This window comes from Mobula hypostoma, chromosome 1 (genome assembly GCF_963921235.1).
Source record: "Mobula hypostoma chromosome 1, sMobHyp1.1, whole genome shotgun sequence".
NCBI lineage: Eukaryota > Metazoa > Chordata > Chondrichthyes > Myliobatiformes > Myliobatidae > Mobula > Mobula hypostoma.
The window spans coordinates 142,752,093-142,776,908 of NC_086097.1; the positions used below are offsets into that span (position 1 = coordinate 142,752,093).

Here is a 24,816-nt window from a genome sequence, read left to right on the forward strand (position 1 = left end):
TGATGCAGTTACAAAGGCGGCATGACAGCAGCCATATTTAATTAGGTGTTTGAGGAAATCTGATATGTCACCAAAGGCATTCGCAAATCTCTACAGAAGTACTATGGAGCATTCTGACTAGCTGCATCACTGTCTGGCATGGGGAGGAGTGCGAACTGCACAGAATTAAAGTAAACTGCAGAGTTGTAAACTGAGTCAGCTTCTTCACAGACACTAGCCTCCCCAGTATCCAGGATGGCTTCAAGGAGCGATGCCACAAGAAGGCAGCATCCAACATTCAGGACCCTCATCACCCAGGACATGCCCTCTTCTGACTGCTACCATCAGAGAGGAAGGACAGGAGCCTGAAGGCACATACTCAATGATTCATGAACAGCTTCTTCCCTGTGCCGTCTGATTCCTGAATAGACACTGAACCCATGAACACTACCTCACTACTTTTTTTCCCTCTTTTTTTGCACAACTTACTTAATTTAACTTTAAAATAAAAAAATATACATTTACACACACACACACACACACACACACACTTATACACTTTTAATTATGTATTGCAATTGACTGCAACTGCATAACAAACTTCACGACATATGCCAGTGATATTGAACCCGATTCTCATTCTTATCATTGGTAAGGGTCAACACAAATCTTTAATCCATTTTAATCTCAAGGTTACATATTCATCTTCTAAGAGGAAATAGTTTCTGACCTAGTAGTGAAATATTCCCAACTGGGCCACTTTTGTTTTTCCTTCAACCCCAATTCCATTCACTACTGATCTTCCCTCTCAAATTAAGATTTTATATATACTGAAAACAGTAAACAGATTATTACATAGATAGGTAACAGCTGATTTCTCACTAGGTCACGTGTGGTGATATAGTAAAAGAAGAAAGTCACAAAGAGGTTTGCACTTTTCATTATCTTGATATGCTTGATGTAGTATACAGCGAATTAGTACTTTCAAACAGTTATAAATGCTAGAAACGCATGCAAGAAGAATTCAAGATTCAAATTCAAAGATTCAAAAAACTTTATTGTCATTCTAACCGTACATCAGCTCTGCAGGGCAGAATGAGAATACATAGATAATAAAAAATATCCTTATCTATACAATGTTAATTTAGAATTAAATATGAACTAAGGAATAACTGCAATGCCCTCCTTTGAAATGTTGCCAGGGGATCTTATTTATACACTGATAGACTGTGGCCTGGTTTAAAATCTCATCCAAATTTCTCAACTGCCAGAACTGCAGCATTTCTCCAGTATTTCACCAGAATATATATATACATACACACACACACACATACATCACCCTGAAATGGGATGTTAGACCTTAGGACTCAAGAGTTGAGAGTGCTTCTAATAAGATTGATACTCAAATAAATAGATCAGCAACAAATGATCAAAGATTCAAAAATAACATCAGACATTTATAATTGGTCACAAATGGGTTGTCATCAAAATATATTTTGAATATACTTATGTTTTATGCATTTTAATTTTCTTTTCTTTTATTGGAGCAGAACTCTTTTGTGGAGATGGCTATCTTGATTATTCGAGATATTTTTCAGGTCCTTTCAAACAATATTTTCAGAAACAGGTCCTCCTCACTGTCACTCCCATTCACCATAACGTCTGAGTCCTCATGGAATACAGCTTCCTGCAGAGCAGCCTTAATGAAAGGACTCAGCCTAAAACATTGACTGTTTATTCCCCTCCACAGATGCTGCTTGATCTGCTGAGGTCCTCCAGCACTGGAGAGTAGTACTTTTGCTTTTGAGTTGGAAGCATATATGCTCAAGTCTCACTGAATTTCTTTAACCATATAGCATAACCCTAGATTCAGTCTAAGATCCCCTCGTGTTTTAAGAAGGCAACGGCACACATCAACCACAGCCTACTGGTCAACCTCGATGCTTTGCAATTCACCTACCGGAGCAACAGGTCAACGGCAGATGCCATCTCTCTGGCCCTACATTCCTCCTTAGAACACCTGGAGAATAAAGATGCATACGTAAGTCTCCTTTTCATTGACTTCAGCTCTGCCTTTGATATCATCATGCCAAATAAACTGATTCCTAAACTTCGGAACCTGGGCCTTAGCACTCAGATCTGCAGCTGGATCTTCAACTTCCTCACAAACAGGACCCAGGCTGTAAAAATAGGGGACAAGCTCTCCTCTACAATCACTCTGAGCCCCGGTGCCCCACAAGGCTGTGTACTAGCCCCCTGGTGTACTCACTGTACACCCATGATTGTGCAGCCAAGTTTCCATCAAACTCAATATGTAAGTTTGCTGATGACACAACAATTGTAGGCCGTATCTCGGGTAATGATGAGTTTGAGTACAGAGAGGAAATTAAGAACCTGGTGGCATGGTGCGAAGACAATAACCTATCTCTCAACGTCAGCAAGACGAAGGAATTGGTTGTTGACTTCAGAAGGAGTAGTGGACCGCACGACCCAATTTACATCGGTGGTGCGCAAGTGGAACAGGTCAAAAGCTTTAAGTTCCTCGGGGTCAATCTCACAAATGACCTGACTTGGACCAACCAAGCAGAGTCCACTGCCAAGAAGGCCCACCAGCACCTTTACTTCCTGAGAAAACTAAAGAAATTTGGCCTGTCCCCTAAAACCCTCACTAATTTTTATAGATGCACCGTAGAAAGCATTCTTCTCCGGTGCATCACAACCTGGTATGGAAGTTGTTCTGTCCAAGACCAGAAGAAGCTGCAGAAGATCGTGAACACGGCGCAGCACATCACACAAACCAATCTTCCGTCTTTGGACTCACTTTACACCGCATACTGTCAGAGCAGTGCTGCCAGGATAATCAAGGACACCACCCACCCAGCCAACACACTTTTCGTCACTCTTCCCTCCGGGAGAAGGCACAGGAGCTTGAAGACTCGTACAGCCAGATTTGGGAACAGCTTCTTTCCAACTGTGATAAGACTGCTGAACGGATCCTGACCCGGATCTGGGCCGTATCCGCCAAATATCCTGACCTGCCTCTCGGTTTTTTTTTTGCACTACCTTACTTTCCATTTTCTATTTATGATTTATAATTTAAATTTTTAATATTTACGATCCAGGGAGCAGGAAGTGCAGTATCATATATCGCTGTGATGATTGTACATTCTAGTCTAAACTGGCAACAATAAACTATAAAGTATAAAAGATAACTCATCAGTGCAATACTGGAGAGCTGAATTAACGGTCCCATATCTTGAATTTGACATTAAAACATGGTTGCTCACCAATCAGGTAGACATCAAAGATCTGGCTCTATTTAAAGAACAAATAAATGGGCAGATTTGCATTCACATGGCATGTTTCATAACTTTAGAGCCTCCCAAAATACATAAAATCTCAGGGTTTAAATCAAGCCCCGAGAGTCCTCTCCTTAGACTGCAATCCTTATTCTTTTAAATTAATACGTTTGGTACAATTGCTGATTCTAGTTACTTCCACATCTTCAGCACTCAGTTGCATCCCAAGCTCATGAAAATCTCTCTCCGAACTCTTACATTTGATCCCCTCCAATCTGGCTTGTGCTCTGCCATTGTACTAAAATTCCTTTAATCAAGTTCACAAATGACTTCGTGTGTCTGTGATGCAGCTGGACTGAACCATTCACCTTTGCATTCAAGTCTTTGTAAAAGTAAATAAAAGGCACTTTGACAATGTCTGTTCCCACCATCCAACTCAAGGGGATTCACCCTGCTCATTACACAGATCCAGGTATGGCCAGAGAATTACTTCTGATGGCTTCACACCAGCAGTTTTGGCAAATGCTGATTCACAGAAAAGATCTCCACCTGTCTCTGCATTCACAGATCAACTGTTGGGATAAATATTTACAGAAATTATCTAATTTCACACACATCTGGAAAACAGAAAATGCTAGAAACATTCATCTGAGGAGGAAGAAACACATCCAGTATTTTAGGATGCTAACGCAAGTCTGTACTATCTCACTTAATTCCTGAAGTCCCTTTACAGCGATAAACTGGCTGCCCAACAGCCAAACTTGGATCAGTCACAAATCCCCCTAGCTAATGTGAGAATTTCAAAACCACTTCCTATAGAGACGTACAAACCCCATTTCCAGAGAAGTTGGGATATTTTCCAAAATGCAATAAAAACAAAAATCTGTGATATGTTAATTCACGTGAACCTTTATTTAACTGACAAAAGTACAAAGATTTTCAATAGTTTGACTGACCAACTTAATTGTATTTTGTAAACATACACAAATTTACAATATGATGGCTGCAACATACTCAACAAAAGTTGGGACAGAGTTAAAATAAGATTGAAAAGTGCAGAGAATATTCAATTAACACCGGTTTGGAAGACTCCACATTAAGCAGGCTAATTGGTAGCAGGTGAGGTATCATGACTGGGTATAAAAGTAGCATCCATCAAAGGCTCAGTCTTTGCAAGCAAGGATGGATCGTGGCTCACCCCTTTGTGCCAAAATTTGTGAGAGAATTGTTAGTCAGTTCAAAAGGAACATTTCTCAACGCAAGATTGCAGAGAATTTAGGTCTTTCAACATTTACAGTACATAATATTGTGAAAAGATCCAGAGAATTCAGAGACATCTCAGTGCATAAAGGGCAAGGTCGGAAACCACTGTTGAATGCGCGTGATCTTCGAGCACTCAGGCGGCACTGCCTAAGAAACCGTCATGCTACTGTGACAATTATAGCCACCTGGGCTCGGGAGTACTTCGGAAAACCATTCTCACTCAACACAGTCCGTCGCTGCATCCAGAAATGCAACTTGAAACGGTATTATGCAAGGAGGAATCCATACATCAACTCTATGCAGAAACGCCGGTGAGTTCTCTGGGCCCGAGCTCATCTCAGATGGACCGAAAGACTGTGGAACCGTGTGCTGTGGTCAGATGAGTCCACATTTCAGCTAGTTTTCGGAAAGCACGGGTGTCGAGTTCTCTGTGCCAAAGATGAAAACGACCATCCAGATTGTTATCAGCAAAAGGTGCAAAAGCCAGCATCTGTGATGGTATGGGGGTGCATCAGTGCCCACGGCATGGGTGAGTTGCATGTATGTGAAGGTACCATTGACTCTGAGGTGTATATTAGGATTTGAGAGAGACATATGTTGCCATCAAGGCGACGTCTCTTCCCAGGACGTCCATGCTTATTTCAGCAGGACAATGCCAGACCACATTCTGCACGGGCTACAACAGTGTGGCTTTGTAGACACAGAGTGCATGTGCTTGACTGGCCTGCTGCCAGTCCAGATCTATCTCCTATTGAAAAGGTATGGCGCATCATGAAGAGGAGAATCAGACAATGGACTGTTGAGCAGCTGAAGTCTTATATCAAGCAAGAATGGACAAAATTTGCAATTGCAAATCTACTACAATTAGTATCCTCAGTTCCAAATTAAAAAGTGTTATTAAAAGGAAAGGTGATGTAACACAATGGTAAACATGCCTCTGTCCCAACTTTTGTTGAGTGTGTTGCAGCCATCAAATACTAAATTTGTGTATGTTTACAAAATACAATTGTTGGTCAGTAAAACTACTGAAAATCTTTTCTTTGTACTTCTGTCAGTTAAATAAAGGTTCACGTGAATTAACATATCACAGATTTTTGTTTTTATTGCATTTTGGAAAATACCCCAACTTTTCTGGAAATGGGGTTTGTATTTTAACCACAATCTTAGGCCAAATGGTATTCCTTCACAACCATAGCATTACTTTTAAATTTACCCATTTTCAAGGAACTAGATTCACTATCAAGACCAGTATTTCTTGCCCCTATTTGGCTTTAAGGTAGTGGTATCCTGTTTCAGTTCTTGTGCTGAGAGAACTCATCAATGCTGTGTGGATTTGGATCAGTGATAAAGTTCTTTCGGTGGCAAGAATCACATAGAAAGCTATTTAGTTCATCAAGTGTTGCCAGCTCTCACACCAACTCCAACAGTCCTATTCCTTCATTTACTTTCTCCGTGACCTATTGTCTCACTTGCCCATGAACACTCCTTTGATTCCCCAACAGAAATTTACAAAAGTGGTAATTTATAATGGCCAGTTTACCTATAAGCGGACTCATCTTTGGGATATAGGAGGAAATCAGAACACCCAAGGGAAGACATGGTCACAGAGGGAACAGAGAAACTCCATCTGACAGCACAGGGCAGAATTGAAACCAGGATGCTGGAGTTGCGAAACTGCTCCGCTACCTGCAGTATCATTACATAGTCCATTTTGGTGTTGGGCATTTGGTAGATCAGTAAATTCAGTGCATTTTGCAACCACTGTGTGCTAATAGCAAAGGCGATGAATTCTTAGCAGGATAAACGATGGATGAGCTGCTCAAGTTATTGGTGCTGCATTCATCCAGGCAAGTGGACAGTTTTCCATCACTTTCCTGACCTATAACTTCTAGATGGTGGAAAGTGGGTGTTCAACCACACCCAAACAATCTGTGGGTGGCTCTTTTCGCTACACTATTTATATGGCTGGTGTTATTGAATTGAGCTTCAGATCAACTGGGATCTCTAGGATTCTAGGATTTATGTAGGACTCACTAGAACTCACTGATAGGAATGCCAATGAATAAAATCTGGAGTGGAATAGTCCTGGCAAAATTCAAACAGTAAGCTATTGGTGTGTATGTGTCACTTGAAGAGATTGGCAATGATACCTTGCATCACACTTGACAATGATGAGAAATAAACTAATTGAACAAGTAGTAGTTAGACTGGATTTGTCCTGTGGAGTGTTATGTAGGCAGTTTCCTACACTGCCCCATAGACTTCAGTGCTGTAGCTGTTCTGAAAAAGAAGCACTATTGGTTCTGGAGCAGAGATTAACCTTGTTCAATCTTACCCAATCTTCAAATGAGAAACTAACTTTATATCCTCTCCACAAAAAATTCCACTTCCTCCCACTTATTTCACATCTCAGCAATGCACATCCATACATCTTTTGTTTCCAAATTTGACTTTTTCAATATGCTACTTAAGAGTGTAACTAAAAATGAGACATAAAATTAACTTTTTCCAAAGAAAGATCTTTTTAAAAACTATGAAAGAATGGGGCAGAATAAATAGAAAAAGATTTCCTAGTGATGAGTGAGAAAAGCTACAAATACTTGATTAAAAAGGCAAGAAGTTTAGTGGACAGCATGAGACTTGCATTTAAAGATTAGCATGGCAATGCTTCAAGATGAACTATAGGAGTTGGTGATCAAATAAAGATCCTTCACATCTGCTTCTCAAGTGGAGAATAAACATCAACATGGCCAAGTTGAGTCAAAGTCTCACTCCAGTCTGGTTTTGATTTACTTCATCTGATTTCTTATTACTGTCATTAATACACTGCCTTTAGCAGAAAGCATCACCCTTACAGCCATCCCTCAAATCTAGTTGTCATAAAGCAGATTATCTAGCCATTTACCACATTATTCTTTCCACATTGGCTCTAATAGTGTTGTGCTAATTACTACAGTTAGCGCAGTGTCTCATGATTAGGTCATGGTTAATCACGTTTGTCAGCAGTTGCTGGCTCGGCATGGCTTGAAGAGCTGGAAGGGCCTACTAAACACGGTATAGTTAAATAAATAAATAAATAAACACCACCATCATTATTATGTGCCATGTTGTATGATGTGGGTGATCATGGCCTTCTGTCCATGATAGTTCTTGGCAAATTTTTCCAACAGGAGTTATTTGCCATTGCCATCTTCTGGGCAATATCTTTACAACACAGGTGACCCAGCCACTTTCAATAATCTTCCGAGATTGTCTGCCTAGCGTCAGTGGTTGCAAAACCAGGACTTGTGAGATGCACCAGCTGCTCAGACGATCATACACCTGCTCCCATGGCTTCACATGACCCTGATCTGGGGGGTGGGGGCAAAGCAGGTACTACACTTTGCCCAAGGGAAGGAGGACCTTACACCTCCTTTGGTAGAGACACATCCCCACCTCGCCACCCAAAATAAATAAACATCCTTGCTATAAGTAATGGTGAATGATAAGGCCCTGGAGTGCTAGAGAACAGAGGGACTAAGAGTGCAAGTACATTGTTCCCTGAAAGTGGAGTTGTAGTTAGGCATAGATAGGGTTAATGTACATAGTCTTTTTCCCCAGACATGGGGAAATCAAGAACTAGTGGGCTTTGTAGGGGGAAGAGATTTAACAGGGATCTGAGAAGGAATTTTTTCCAAACAGAGGGTGATCAGTATATGGAATGGAAGCTAAGTCAGGAATATTAACAACATATAAAATACATATGGACAAGAAAAATTTGAAGGAATGCGAACCAAACGTAAACTAATGGTACCAGCTTAGATGGGAACCTTGGTTAGCATGGACCAATCGGGTCAAAAGTCCTGATTCCATTCTTAATGACTCAATATGCAAATGCACTAATTTATTGAAAAACAAGTAACTACAGGCAGTGAAAAAAGCTAATGGCATGCTGGCCTTCATAACAACGGGAATTGAGTATAAGGTCCTTCTGCAGCTGTACAGGGCCCTGGTGAGACCACACCTGGAGTACTGTGTGCAGTTCTGGTCTCCAAATTTGAGGAAGGACATTCTCGCTATTGAGGGAGTGCAGCGTAGGTTCACAAGGTTAATTCCTGGGATGGCGGGACTGTCATATGTCGAAAGATTGGAGCGACTGGGCTTGTATACACTGGAATTTACAAGGCTGAGAGGGGACCTTATTGAAACATATAAGATTATTAAGGGATTGGACACACTGCAGGCAGGAAGCATGTTCCAGCTGATGGGTGAGTCCAGAACCAGAGGCCACAGTTTAAGAATTAGGGGTAGGCCATTTAGAACGGAGTTGAGGAAAAACTTTTTCACCCAGAGTGGTGGATATATGGAATGCTTTGCCACAGAAAGCTGTGCAGGCCAAGTCTCTGGATGCTTTCAAAAAAGAGGTGGATAGAGCTCTTAAAGATAGTGGAATCAAAGGTTATGGGGATAAGGCAGGAACTGGATACTGACAGTGGATGATCAGCCATGATCACAGTGAATGGTGGTGCTGGCTCGAAGAGCCGAATGGCCTACTCCTGCACCTATTGTCTACATTTGAAAACTATTTTATTGACATGAGCCATTTTGGAATGTTCTGGGAGCTAAGGGCTTTTCAAATTAAAATCACACAAATTAATGGAAATCCTCTCTATGTGGCAGACATTTTCAATTTAGATCTGGAAAGAAAAAGTCTAGGAGATATCAAATGTTCATGTAATATCATTACTATATGAATCAGTGCTTCAGGAAAGAAGGGGACAGAACATGAGAATAGACAAAGCTCTGATAGCACTAGGCAACAAATTTTTTTGAAAGGTGTTGCCTCCTCAAAATTTTTTTGTTTATGATAGAACACTTGAAGCTGAACACAAATATAATTTCAGACTACTTGTATCACATAGGAATTTAGAGAAACAAGAAATTAACCTTTATTGAATATAATGTGTTTAGTTGCTTTAACAGTGCTGACGCTTTGCCACGTAGTTCAACTAAGCTAAAAATGTTTTGTCCATTGTTTTCATTTGTACGCAGTGTCCTAGGGTTCTTGCTTAAGTGTCCAACAATAATCAGCCAGCATTGATGGATTCCAGTTGCCCTGATACCATTTCTCCATGACTGCAATGTCCTGGTGAAGGCTTTCACCATGCCCGTCACTGACAGTGCCAAGATTTGCGGGGAAGGTGTCTAAATGGAAATGCAGAAAATGTATCTTTAATGACATGTTGCACTTCATGGTTTCGTATGCTTGAAGCATGTTGTCAACCAGCTGCACGTAGCTTGGTGCTCTGTAGTTGCCAAGAAAATTTTCAACAATATCGTTGAACTTCATCCATGCCATTTTCGCCAGTCCCACAAGAAGTTCTTCAAATTGCCTGTTGTTGATGACCTGTTTGATTTGTGGACCAACAAAAAATGCTTTCCTTAATCTTGGCATCAGTTATTTTGACTTGAATTATGAATTGAAATAACAAATGCAGGTGATTTTTTAAAAAAGTGCGTGATAGGGAAATTTCATGGTGATTTTCATGAATAGTAGCCCAAAATCCATAACATACTCCCAGAAATATTCAGGAAGCAAAATCTTTGTTGCCCAGTGTAGTTTCGCCACTTACAGTCATCATGAAATTGGATTCAATGAAAAATCTGATAAATCAGTTCTAGATTGCAGGAACTCTTTGCAAAACACACAAAATGCTGGAGGAACCCCGGAGGCCAGGCAGCATCTATGGAAAATGTACAGTCGACATTTTGAGCTAAAACCCTTTGGCAGGACTGGAGGAAAAAAGATGAGTCGATTTAAAAGGTGGGACAGGGGAAAGAAAAACAGAAAGTGACAGGTGAAACCAAGAGGAGGAAGGATGAAGTAAAGAGTTGGGAAGTTATTGGTGAAAGAGATACAGGGCTGGAGAAGGGAGGAGTCTGATAGGATAGGACAGAAGGCCATGGAAGAAAGAAAAGGGGGGGAGAGGGAGGAGCACCAAAGGGAGGTGATGGGCAGGCAAGGAGATAAAGTGATAGAGGGAAAAAGGGATGGGAAATGGTGAAGGCAGTTGGGGGGTGGGGGGGACATTACCGGAAGTTCAAGAAATCAATGTTCACGTCATCACGTTGAAAGCTACCCAGACAAAATACAAGGTGTGTACCACCAGCGTAAGTCTTTGGCTTGTTCTGACTTGAGTCAAGTGGTATAGAATTTAAATCCCACTTTTGACAAATCTGGAAAGAGGAGGCTGCAGCTCTGGTGTTACAGTCTGGATTAATGTTCAGTGGAATACCAGAGTTCAATGGTTTGGGATGCTCTCACTCCTCAATGCTCCTGCCTTATGCAAGCTACTGTAAAGACTAAAAACATGGAAGCAGCAACTAACTTGAGACCAGTCTGCTACTCTTGTTATCTCAAACTGATGAAATGAAACCATTTACACTGACAAATCATTTTTGGCTGCTTACACCATTACCTAGGAATATCCAATCCTTGACATCAGCAATCCGACCCAATAGACACGGCAACTAAAGCAGGTTGACAAGATAATTTGATGAAACACCGTCTAATCAACTTCTGTGATTAATTTATATCCCATATATAGTTGAATCCAAGGAACATGTAATTATAAAAAAGGGGTAGTAAAAGGAAGTATCACACAAATGGAAAAAACTTAGCAACTCAATGTAATTTTGCTAGATGTTAAAGCTGAGAAAATAACTAACCCAGTTGTCTCAAAAATTCCCAGTGTGTGCAGGCAATACACTGCTATATTTTCTCCACTGACATTAAAATTTAAAAACTCTATATAAACTAAATGAACACGTTCTGCTTCTCTTCCATTTGAGAGAATAGTTTCTGCCAGTAATCTGTTACTGTAGTGCTGAATGTACGTATCGAATGCTTTGTACTCACAATCTTCGTGACTTGCACAGATTATTATTTAAAATTTATCCCTATATCACAAGAAAGCATTAAATAGGTGGAATGTCAATGACAGTTTTGCTAGACATTAAATGGAAGCCCCATTTCTTCCTGGTGATAAAGGTCACAGTAGGATGCAGAATACTGGATAGTTTGAGGAAAAACTAGAGCAACCACAAGAAAGAAAGTTTTCAGTCAGTCAGGAAAGAAGCAGACAACTTCAGATCAAAGACTATGTTCTAGAAAGATGTTTATTTCAGATCCTTAGCATCTGATTTAATTTGCTTTGCAAAAACCAGCTTCAGGAAAAGGCATCAGATGGTTTTAAGTCTGTAACTGCTTTTCTTAGTGACTAACAGAGGAGCCTTAGGTCCTACACCACCAGTTCAGTTACAGTGGTTACCCCTCAACCATCAGGCTCTTGAACCAGAGTGGATAACTTCACTCAGCCCAACAATGAACTGATTCCATAACCTACAGTATGGACTCACTTTCAACCTATGTACTCACATTCAAGGACTCTACAACATATGATCTCAATATTTATTACTTATTTGATATTATTGCTTTTTTTCCCTTTTTTGTGTTTGCATGTTTGTTGTCTTTTATACATAGGTTGTTTCTCAATCTTTGTTATGTGCAGTTTTTCATTCATTCTATAGTGTTTTTTGTACTTACTGTGAATGCCCACAAAAAATTAATCTCATGGTAGTACATGGTAACATATACGTACTTTGAAAATAAACTTACTTTGAACTTTGAGAAGCAAATCCTTCTTTACTTGTTGGCCTGTCTACAAATTTAGTCCCATATGACAGTAACGCACAGGACAGACCCTTTTTCTTGTACACAATTTGTATCCCTCCATTCATGAGTCTAACTAAAGCCTTCTTAAATGCCAATGCTTCCACCACTACCTCTGGCAACTCACTCTCTGTACAAAAACTTGTCATGGTCACCTCCCCTCTTACTTTAAAAGCATGTATTTTAGTATTTGATATTTCTACCCTGGGAAATAGATTCTGACTGTCTACGCCTCTCACAATTTTATAAATATTGATCAGGTTTCCCTTCATTCTCCAACACTCCAAAGAAAACTACCTGAGTTTGTCCAACTTCTTATAGCCCATACCCGCTAATCCAGGCAGCATCTTAGTTAACTTCTGTACCCTCTCCAAAGCCTCCACATCCCTCTGGCAATGCACACACCAGCTGTGTGGCAAAAAAAAGCACAACAGCGTCCCTTCCATTTCAGGCAACTGAAGAAGTTCGGCATGAGTCCCCAAATCCTCAAGAACTTCTACAGGGGCACCATTGAGAGCACTCTGACTGGCTGTATCACTGCCTGGTACGGGAACTGCACCAATCTTGATCGCTGTGCACCGCGGAGAGTGGTACAGACAGCCCAGCGCATCTGTGGATGTGAACTTCCCTCCACTGAGGACATTTACAGCAGCGGGTGCATAAATGAGGCCTGGAAGATCATCAAGGACACCAATCACCACAACCATAAACTGTTTCAGTTGCTTCTGTCTGGCAAATGGTACCGCAGTATTCAAGCCAAGACTAACAGGCTATGGGACAGCTTCTTTCTATAAGCCATTAGACTTATAAATTCATATGTCTGTACATTGTGACAGAGTCGTAATGCAAAGATTTTTACTCCCTCACGTTGTGGGATGGATGTAAGATTTAAATAAATTCAAATGCGGTGACCAGAACTGTACACAATACTCAAAGTGAAGCCTAACCAAAGTCTTAGACCAGGGGTCAGCAACCTTTTTGCCTCTGTGGGCCGGATCACGTATTAATGAGCGGATGGTGGGCCAGATAAATGCCATAAAAAACTCGAAATATGGGAATTATCCATTTAAATAAATCTAGTTATGTTTTGCCTCAAATTAATGAATAACACATGCTAGAAAATCATTTGTGCTGAAGGTTGCCTACCACTGTCTTAGACAGTTGCAACATGGTTTCCTTACTCTTATATTCAATGTCTTGGCTGATGGTGCAAATCATGTTATTATGATTTCTTTACAACCCCACCTACCCTTGTGGGACTACTGACTCTATCCCTCTATATATCAAAGTAAGTCCCATACATTTAGGATTAACTACTCTTGTGGAGTTATTTATCAAGCCACTAAATTATACAAAAACACTAAAGTCAACATGAAGAAGCACCTTCACGACATAGTGTTTGTCTTATTCTTAGGGATCTGCAGTGATACACATGTTCATAAAGTTAAAGTCCAAAAGATTCCCCTGCATTGTTCAAAGGAGGGAAGAAAATCCTTCCGATTCTAACCTGTGCTAAAAAACGGTGAGACCCCTAATCAATTATGCTCAAAAAAGTCTAACTGGTCATTCACCTCATTGTGTGATCTTACTGTGTGGAAATTACTGACTATGAAAAGCTGGCTTGATTTTAACATGATACACAAATTCTCAATAGGCTAGTGTGCAGGAAAGTTTAACAGAATGTTATTGTTTATTTCTCAAGAAACTGATTACAAAGGTAGGAAGATTACACTACAATTAGAGAGTACTGTTAAATTCACACCCAGAGTATTGTGTGCAGTATTGATCCTATTTAAGGATGTTAAGGCATTGAAAACATTCACAGATTTGTTAATCTGGAATGGGTGGGTTGAATTTTGAAGGAAAATTAAACAGGTTTAGTTGGCCTTCAGAATTGTGGGAAGCCACCACATTAGACCCAGAGGTGGATGTGGTGATGATGTTTTCTCTTGGGGGTGGGGGAGGGGGGAGGTGAATCAACAACTAAGGAGTCACTGTTAAAGGTAAGAGCATCACCCACTTAAAGCAAACAATAGGAATTCTGCAGATGCTGGAAATTCAAGCAACACACATAAAAGTTGCTGGTGAATGCAGCAGGCCAGGCAGCATCTCTAGGAAGAGGTGCAGTCGACGTTTCTCGGCCTGAAACGTCGACTGCACCGCTTCCTAGAGATGCTGCCTGGCCTGCTGCGTTCACCAGCAACTTTTATGTGTGTTACCCACTTAAAGCAGATGTGCCAAAATTATTTCTCTCAGAGTTGTCAATACTTGTATCTCCTTCCCCAGGAGTAGGGTGGAAGCAAAGTCTTTGAATATTTTGAGGCAGAGGTAGATGGGTCCTTGATAAGCAAGGGGTGAAGGTTACCAGAGATAAGCAGGAATGTGGAGCTGGGGTACAATAAGATCAGTTGCAATCTTATTAAATGCTGCTGCAAGCTTGAGCGGCTGATTAACCTTTAACTTTTTCTAATTTGCATGCAAGCATGTATTTGTACATGTTTTTTATACCACATTAGGACATCCTTGGTATTGTTTACTGCTGGCTGTGCTTAACAGAATGATGATGATGTTTAACTACCCACAGAATCTGAACACCTCCCTTAATTACTCCTACTTCTGACTAATTGTACTACATAGTTCCCACCTTTTTTAAGAATCAGAAAGTTGAATATTGAGGGTCTGTTCTAGGGAGTAGACCATATGCAGATCACTGCACTCTGGTGCAGTGGGAGCAGTATACTCCTAGAAGTACTATACTTTAAAATATAAAATATAAGGAGGCATAGTAAGCTGAAACAGTTGGACGAGGAGTGGACTCCCTGCTTTCTTCCCATCATCACTTTCATAGCTTTGATCATTCACATCACTGCTGTCTATGAAACCTCAATAGCAAAAGCTGGCTGTTGTTTCCAATACTACAATAATGACCATACATCAAAATTCTTATTGGATTCTTATTCCAGTGTATTTATAATGTACAAATTCTTTATTTCCACCACACCGGAACCCAAGCCCACACATTGACAACTGCCAAACATGAGTGACGTGACAAACACAACTCAGTATCTTTATGTTTATTCATTAATGAGACATGGCCACTGCTAGTAATGGTAGCAATTTGGCATTAAGGTGGTGGTACTGGGTTACCTTCAACTACTACAGTCCAAGTATATGTTCTACGGGTGTACTGTTATATAAAAAGTAGCTGAAGAAATGCTGAGAAATTTACAGGCCACAATGATATATGGCCTAGAGGGCAACCTGCAGCTGTGTCCCCATCAAATTATTTCCGTGTGCACAGAATGGCTGTAGCCAGTGTCGCCATCCATTCTATTTTTTTCTAAAATGCTGCTTTGATGTCAGAATCAGATCAGACACTCCCAACTCACCTTCGAATTTCAGCCCTGCTGTCTGTCCATCTTTGGATAAAGATTGCATTGCGGCTTGGAGGCAAGTGGTCCAGGTGGAGACCAAAGAGAGGTTTGGTGAACGAGTTACGGGTTTAGGAACAATTTAAGAGCACTAACATTGACATCTCCCATCATAATGCTGGTAATTCAGAGAAGAGCAGTTGTATAGTAACTCCACAGCTTGGACTTGTCTTGCTTTCTATGGACAGGTCACATATGGCCAATTTTCACATTTCTGGGTAATAAGCTGTTACAGCCAACACGCAGATAGTGTGCCAGAATGTCTTTATAAGTACAGCCAGGTTGCTGAAGCTTAAACGTTTGGGCTATTTCTTGATATTATACACCACGAGTGGCTTTGACGATGGTGGGGATGTCAGTAGATGATCAGCCACTCAGCATTTCTGGGGGACCACAGCTGCAAAAATTTCAACACTGTCTTTTACAGTCAAGTGTAAGACTCCACCATCTTTGAGGCGAGAATGCTGAAGGATCCTCCTCCTTCCATTAACTGTTATACCGCTCCACTGGCATTCATGGCTGGATGTGGCAGAAGTGCAGGATTGCTGAACTGCTGTCGTGGGATCATAAACACAAGAGATTCTGCAGATGCTGGAAATCCAGAGTAACACACACAAAATGCTGGAGGAACTCAGCAGGTCAGGCAGCATCTAAAGAGAGGATTAAAGAACCGACGTTTCAGGCTGAGACCCTTCATCAGTGTCATGGGATCACTTAACACTCTATAAAGCACTGTATCTGGTGTTTTCAAGGATGCTGCTGATTATTGCTACTTTACAAGCAATGCTTAACTTAAGTACATCTGATGGTAGATTTTGCTATAGTCATTTACACAGTATTGTTGATTCCTTGGCTTGATGACAATGGCATAAAAGGAAACACCGGGCCATGGAGTAGTGGATCTTGGTGGCATACAGATCTACGGCTGCTGATAGCCCATAATGTAACATGAATATGCAGCTTTGAGCTGACTGACATGTTCTAATGTTATTGCATTTAGCACCAGGGCGCTGCCACTCTTTGCCTCCAGACGGTAGGAAACTTTGTCACATGGTGTGAGCAGAATTATCTGCAGCTTAATGTGAAAAAGACTAAGGAGCTGATGGTAGACCTGAGGAGAGCTAAGGTACCGGTGACCCCTGTTTCCATCCAGGGGGTCAGTGTGGACATGGTGGAGGATTACAAATACCCAGGGATACGAATTGACAATAAACTGGACTGGTCAAAGAACAGTGAGGCTGTCGACAAGAAGGGTCAGAGCCGTCTCTATTTCCTGAGGAAAATGAGGTCCTTTAACATCTGCCGGACAATGCTGAGGATGTTCTACGAGTCTGTGGTGGCCAGTGCTATCATGTTTGCTATCAGTGTGCTGGGGCAGCAGGCTGAGGGAGGCAGACACCAACAGAATCAACAAACTCATTTGCAAGGCCAGTGATGTTGTAGGGATGGAACTGGACTCTCTCATGGTGGTGTCTGAAAAGAGGATGCTGTCTAAGTTGCATGCCACCTTGGTCAATGTCTCCCATCCACTACATAATGACTGGGTGGGCACAGGAGTACATTCAGCCAGAGACTCATTCCACTGAGATGCAGCCCTGAGCGTCATAGGAAGTCATTCCCGCCTGTGGCCATCAAACTTTACAACTCCTCCCTTGGAGGGTCAGACATCCTGAGCCAATAGGCTGGTCCCGGATTTATTTCATAATTTACTGGCATAATTTACATATTACTATTTAACTATTTATGGTTCTATTACTATTTATTACTTATGGAGCAACTGTAACGAAAACCAATTTCCCCCGGGATTAATAAAGTATGACTATGACAAACCTTGCAGTGATCGCTCCTAACAAATCTGTTACAACAGATGAATCTACGATAAATAGATTGAGCCAGACAGATTGATGAGGAGAAGGACAAGTAGGATTTTACCCCTTGTGTTGGTTCTTTAACCACCTGCCCAACCCCAATTTGCACTTTTCACTTTGTCTCTTTCCCAAAGATAACCTCAGTGACTCCTGTAGGGAATGAGGAGAGAGAAAAAAGACAACTTGTGTTTATCTCATCACCATCATTCCTCTGTTATGTCCATCTCATACAAGTTATTTGCCTAGACATAATCTGTCCATTTCTGCAGTGGAGAATTCACTATTACGTAGAAAGATACAATGACTGACCAGGTACCAAATGCTAACAGGGAAACATCACTGATGTGACCAGTATTTGATGCTTAGTTAATTTTCCTGTGTGTGGTAGATCATTTCAGAGGCGATTTGATAAACATAATGACCACTCGTTCTGATGTTACGTCTGAATTTTAAAAAACTTGGTTCAAATTCTCAAACCGCCACAGCAGTATCTGAACTCTAGAGACTCTATACTTCTAGTGCAGTAAATTAACTGTCCTGAAAACCGGGCTATGTATTTGAGTGCACAGATAGCACCTCATTTTAGATAAGATGTTAACCTATGATGCCTATGACAGTGTAGCACTTCCCTAGAGCTGTACTTGTCAGCCCAGACTGCATCCTTGACTAAGGCTTAAATTTGCAAACTACAACTCACTTAATATAATTTTAACAAAACAAAGGCAGTTATTTATTTATTGAGATGCAGCTCGTAGCCATGTAGCCCTGCAATCCAGCAATTTAATGCTAGACTAATTACAGGACAATTTACAATGACCAATTAACCTACCGACTGCATGTCTTTGGTCTGTGGAGGAAAATGGAGCACCTGGCGGAAACCCACGTGGTTATGGGGAGAACGTACAAACTCCTTACAGGCAGTTATACTGGAAATTGCAGAACTTATTAGATACATTCTTAGATACAGAAAACTTGGTAGTTTTCCACAAATTTCATGACTTTCAGAGGCAGCTCAGGTCAAAAGCATCTTTATTACAGAATGGTATTTTTTTGGGAAAAAAAAACTCAAGGAATTCAAAAACTAGATAGAAACTATTTCCTCTAGAAAAAGAGGTATAATCTTACAAATAGGTTAAGCTCTTCACAAGTAAGTCCATGCAAGAAAAAAAAATTGGAATTCTTCTTCCTCAGAAAGTTTCAATTAAAATTCTTGAACTTTGAGATCGATAATATTTTGCTGGGCAAGGATATGGATCAAAGTTGATTACACAGAGGAGGTATAAATTTGAACAGAACAGGTCTGAGTTACCAAATCTACTTCTTTTAAATTATCTGTTAAACACTGAACTATATTGAATTACAGCTCTGTCAATAGGGATTAAACCAATTAAAATTAGCATTTGGGATATGGAGGATGCTGACAAGTTTAGCATGCATTTCCCACTCCTGGTGCCAAGGTGGTCATGCATCCTCTCAGATAGGATGGAGATACATACCAGTCAGGCTGCAATGGAAAGATGGAATAGGCCAGAGGAGCTGACTGAACTATTCCCCTTCCTACAAAAGATCAGTGTTATTTCTGACCTCTAAATATAACTGACCACTTCATATTCTAAACAGATGATGTACCACAAGTACTACACCTAAGGGACAGAGCCAGCTATGTATCCACAACATTTCAACTGCAGAACACTATCAGGTACCAAATGTATGTCAGCTCTCACAGCGTCACAATTATAATGCAGAAGATGCAGTACATTAGGTTCTGCATCTCTGATAACTTTGGGTAGGTGGAGCCTTTGTAGTAGGAACATTAGACTGCTTGGTTTTAATAGTCCCAGATTTGCATGAGTGAAGTGGAAGAAAATAAATTAACAAACTTAAAGACTCCCATTCTTGGATCATGATCCTATGAAAAATTTGCTCGTGTGGATGTTGGATGAGGACAGGAATGGCTGCACCCCAGAAAGCTCCTACAGTAGAATTGTCTATCAATACTCTCTAATCTTTCAAATGAAAAATGGATATCAACATTCAATTCTGCATTATCACTCTAGGCTATCTGCCCCTTGTCAAGTTGCTTCTGATGTGCTCAAGAGTGAAGCACTTGAGAATTCTTACTTTCTTCTTCTTACTTTTTAATTTACATTATTTTTTGTATTTTTTTTCTCACCGTAACACGTCAAAGCTGCACCCTCTCGAACATGCTGGTAGAGAGTTTTATTTGGGTCTTTTTTAGTGCTGGAAATAAGATACACCCCGACACGCGGGACAGAAGCAAGGTCGCATTGTGTATTCCAGAAACCAGCTAATGCCGGCTGGTTTAGCGAGCAGAGTAGCGGACACCCCTGCTGAAATCCAGAGGAAAACACACAGAGCATGCAGAGGGGGATCACAAAGTCGAGGAAAGAGGACCGGGTCGAGACAACAGAGACTTTTGGAGAAGAGGAGTTCAGTGGGTAATACTGTTCCAGCTGACCGGAAGTGCACTGACAGCGGTAAGCATAAAGGAGTTGGGTGCTTACTGATCTGGTTAACAATGAATGGTGCAATCCGGGGCATATTACGATTGAGGAATGCGTTTGCAGACTGGATATTGAACTTTTTACTGTTGGACTTCGGCCACATTTCACTGTGATACAACACTTGGTGGCATGGGAGGTCATTCCTGCCTGTGGCCATCGAACGTGCAGCTCCTCCCTTGGAGGGTCAGACACTCTGAGCCAATAGACTGGTCCTGGACTTATTTTCCATCTGGCATAGTTTGCATTTTGTTGTTTGATTGTTGGTGGTTTTGTATTGCTATATTTACGCTCTATTCTTGGTTGGTGCGGCTGTAACGAAACTAAATTTCCCTTGGGATTAATAAAGTATGTCTATCTATCTAGCTATCTAATTCCCATTGCCAACAGAAATAAAGATGTTTAACAAAGTCAACTTCGTGGGGATTTCACTTCAAGTAAATGAATGGGATTTCAATCTGAAAACCACAAATATACAAGGCAAGTGAAAATACTAACTCAAATTAAAGTACTTATGATGCTATTTTGAAGAGGGAAATATTCTAGAAAATAATTTTTACCTCAACCAGAATCACAAAACACAGTTCAGTTAGTCAATTGGAAACACACAGACTGAACGTGTTGTAATCTTGAGGAAAAAGTAAAACTGCTGGAGCATCTCAGTAGGTCAGGCAACACCTGTCCAAATGGGAATGATTGATGTTAGACTGACACCCCCTGGTCTGATGCCCTGTGATTTCAGTCTCTAAGGCCAATGTGAGAGCATTCTTCAGGAGGGTGAATCCATGGAAAGCATCTAGCCTCTACGGCACATCTGGCTAAGTACAGCAGACTCGTGCTAATCACCTGGCTGGAGTGCTTATGGACATCTTCAAACTTTTGCTTCAGCATTGAGGTACCCAGCTGCTTCAAGCAGGCTTCAATCATACTGGTGTCCAAGGGGGAAAAAACATGGTAATCTGCCTCAATAACCATCATGCAGCAGCAATTACATCTTTGAGAGGCTGGTCTTGAAGCATATCAACTCCTGCTTGAGGAGTCACCTGGATCCACTCCAATTTGCCTACTGTCACAACAGGTCAACATCTATTGCCATTTCACAGGCTCTTCACTCAGCTCTGGAACACATGGACTGTGAAGATGCATGCATTAAGATGTTCTTCATTGAGTACACTGCAGCTCAGCATTAACACTATCATCCCCTCGAAACTAACCAATGAACCCTAAGACCTGGATCTCTATATCTCCCTGTGCACTGGATTCACGAGTTCCTGACTTGTAGACCTCATTCAGTACAGACAGGCAACAACATCTCCTCCACAATTATTATTTGCATGGGTGCACCACAAGGCTGTATGCATAGCCCCTGCTCTACTCGCTTTATACATATGACTGTGTGGCTAAGTACAGCTCCAATGCCATATTTAAATTTGCTGATGACCCTCCTCTTATTGGCTGAATCAAAAGTGATGATGAATCAGCACATAGGGAGGGAGATTGAAAATCTGGATGAATGATGTCACAGCAACAACCTGTCACTCAATGTCAGCAAAACCAAAGAGCTGATTATTGACTACAGGAGGAAAAAGGCACAGGTCCATGAGTCAGTCCTCAATCTAGTGAATCAGAGGTGGAGAGGCTCAACAACTTTAAATTCCTCGGTGTTACCATATCAGAGGATCTGTCCTGGGACCAGCATGTAAATGCCATCACAAAGAAGGCATGACAGCACCGCTACTTTCTTAGACATTTGCATAGATTTGGCATGTTATCTAACACGCTGACCAACTTCTATAGATACACAATGCAGTCCTGACTGGTTGCGTCACAGCCTGGTATGGGAACACCAGTGCCCAGGGATGGAGAATTCTACAGACAGTGATCACAGGCAAAGCCCTCCCTACCACTGAGCACATTTACAAGGAATGCTGCCGTAAGAAAACAGCAACCAGCATGAAGACCCCATCAGCCAAGCCACACTCTCTTCACTACTAGCATCAAGAGGACGTACAGGAGCCTTAGGTCCCACATCACCACGTTCAGCAACAGTTTTTACCCATCAGGCTGTTGAACAAGCTTGGATAACTTCACTCTCCTCAACTCTGAACTGATTCCACAACCTACAGGCTCACATTCAAAGACTCTACGATATATGTTCTCGTATAAATTTATTTTTTATTTGCGTAATTTATCTTCTTTTGCACGTTGGTTGTTTGTCACTCTCTATGTAATTTTTCATAAATTATGTCTTTATTTTATGCAAATGTCAGCAGGAAAATGAATCTCAAGGTAGTATATGATGATATATACATACTTTGATAATAAATTTATGTCACCAGACCTGATAAAGGATCTTGTTCTGAAACAGTGACTGCCTATTTATTTCCATAGATGCTGCCTGACCTTCCGAGTTCTTCCAGCGTTTTGTGTGTGTTACATAAATGTTGTCTCATTTACCTTTTCTCCTCAGGGGATCTCCTTCACTTCCCAACAGGTTCCAGATGACCACAGGATAACATGGTTTAGTGAATGGCAGAAGTCAAACTGGCAAACCTCAAAAAATTTGATTCCAGTTCTTGACTCGAGCCAAAAGGCAACTGACCCGAATGTCATTCAACAGAAAAAAAAACAAACGGCAGTGATTTAGGAAATAACTCAACTGGCGCTTCTGCACCATTTTGTTTAATCATGTGGAAATCACCAACAAGGCTGGCACTTACTGCCCCCCCCCCTTTTATGGGGGTGGCAGGCTGCTTCCTTGAGCAACTGCAATCCATGTTTGCAGTAACTGATACAACTAAATGGCTGCAGAGAACATTTAAGAGTTGGATGGGATTGGAGTCAAATATGGGTCAAAACTGATATCCTTTGGGAAAGAAGCTTTCCACTGGTTACCATCCAACTGTGTAATAGACAAACCAGTAACGTTATATGTTTTATTTCTGGGATGTATAAAACAAATGAAAGTCTTTAACTCACAAATTATTAGTTCAAACTTCAGAGTTGGTAATCTGGTAACAAAGATGGGCTTATGGTTTCTGGTCCCTCCTTTTTTTGGCTGCTTTGAATCAAACGGCTTGCAAATAATGAGCACCTAGCTGAACTGAATAAGCCCGGTCCTTTTCGATTTTTTGTTTTATATTCAGCATTTTTTTGGCTCTTTTTTTTTGCCGCTGTTTGCGCAATGCTTTTTTGCGTGGGGGGATGTTTGATGGTTTTCTTTGTTTCATGGCTGTCCGTGGGAAACACAATCTCAGGGTTGTATACTGCATATATACTTTGATAATAAATGTACTTCGAATCTTTGAAGATACAACTTCATCAATAATCAATACTAGGCTACTAGAGATGAAAATGGCAAGCTTGGAGGCGCAGAAAAGGATTAGATGAGCATTAAACTTAGCTGGGTTACTCTTTATGGTACAATAATCACCATCTTAGCTCACACATTAATGGTAAAAAGATACTGTGGGAAGTCTATTCAGTCTGTAGTCCCATCATTTAGTTGAGGCATTAAACTAAATCTCTCTCAGGTGGTTGCAAAAGATCCTTTTTCAAGCAGAAGTTCATTACCCAGGTCAATAGTTTTCTTTAAAACAATCAAAAATAGATGCAAACAACAGGAATTCTGCAGATGCTGGAAATTCAAGCAACACACATAAAAGTTGCTGCGTTCACCAGCAACTATTATGTGTGTTAATCAAAAATAGATTATTTGTTTATTTATTTCAGTGTTGCGAAAATTTGATGTGTGCAAATTACCTGCCGCATTACCTTATGATATAACCATAATTAAATCTTGAAACTAATATGTATGAAGTACTTTAGTGAGGGAGTACACTATATAAATTCACGTTTGTTTGTTCAGAACTAAACTAAGTCGTGCTGATTTGAATACAAATTCTATGCAAGTTGAACAGCAAGGTAAAGTACTACAAACAATATAAATTGAAAAGCAAAAAAAAACTTTGCATGTGCTAAAAATCTAGACTGGGGTGAGCAGCATTTTAAGGAGTTATTTTGAAAAAAGTAAGTCAATCCTTCTGGTGTACTCCCCTCACCACCTCTGCTTAGGTATAATGAAGGGTTTTCACCAGCAACACAAACTCACCTAAAAAGAGATTTAAATACTTACTATTTCCAAAATATTCCACAGTTTCTTATTTTAAAATTATGCAGTGTCAAAAGCTAGTCAGAATAAAATGTGTATGAAGGACTTCCTCCTGCTGACAGTGGAGGTTAAATAAGGGCTCTATTCTTATTTGAATAATGTTTCAATACTAAGAAAGTAAAATTCTTCCTGTTGCACATGTGCAGATTTAGGGAGAGATTTAGTTGATTTGTAAGAGCAGGATGTGTAAAAGAAAAAAAACCATTGCTTGTTACAAAATTCATGATTATTATTTTCTTTGATGGCTGTAAGAATTTGTGATAACAGCTTTAAGTGACTCAAGATGGCATCCAACTGTCTTCGTGGGTAGTGATGGTCACTGTGTATTTGTTATTTTTTGGTCTGACTGTTGCTCAGTCTGCTCTGTGTTACTCGTGCTTGTCCCACTATGTTCAATGAGATGGAGACAGTTGCCGATTGTTTTATACCAAACATCAGCACTTTGCCAAGTAAAACGAAGCCTCCTGAATGTAGTCTCCACTAGCCCTTCCCTGTAAATCTAATCTTCCCACAATTCTCCTTCTTTCTGCACTACCGTCCAATTAATCTAACCAAGACTGCTCTTATCACCC

The 24,816-nt window shown here is 40.7% G+C and overlaps 1 protein-coding gene across 4 annotated transcripts in view; it reads right to left on the bottom strand.

Annotated features, from left to right (window-relative positions):
- The window catches only part of setd2 (SET domain containing 2, histone lysine methyltransferase), a 132,731-nt gene that overhangs the window by 106,799 nt on the left and 1,116 nt on the right, over nt 1-24,816 (bottom strand). The window contains exon 2 of one of the 4 annotated variants that reach the window (XM_063057166.1): nt 15,642-16,333. The exons of the other annotated variants lie outside the window; for them this stretch is intronic. The gene's annotated coding sequence lies outside the window, so the exon portion shown is untranslated. The remainder of the gene's footprint in view (nt 1-15,641; nt 16,334-24,816) is intronic. 4 annotated transcript variants of the gene reach the window in all.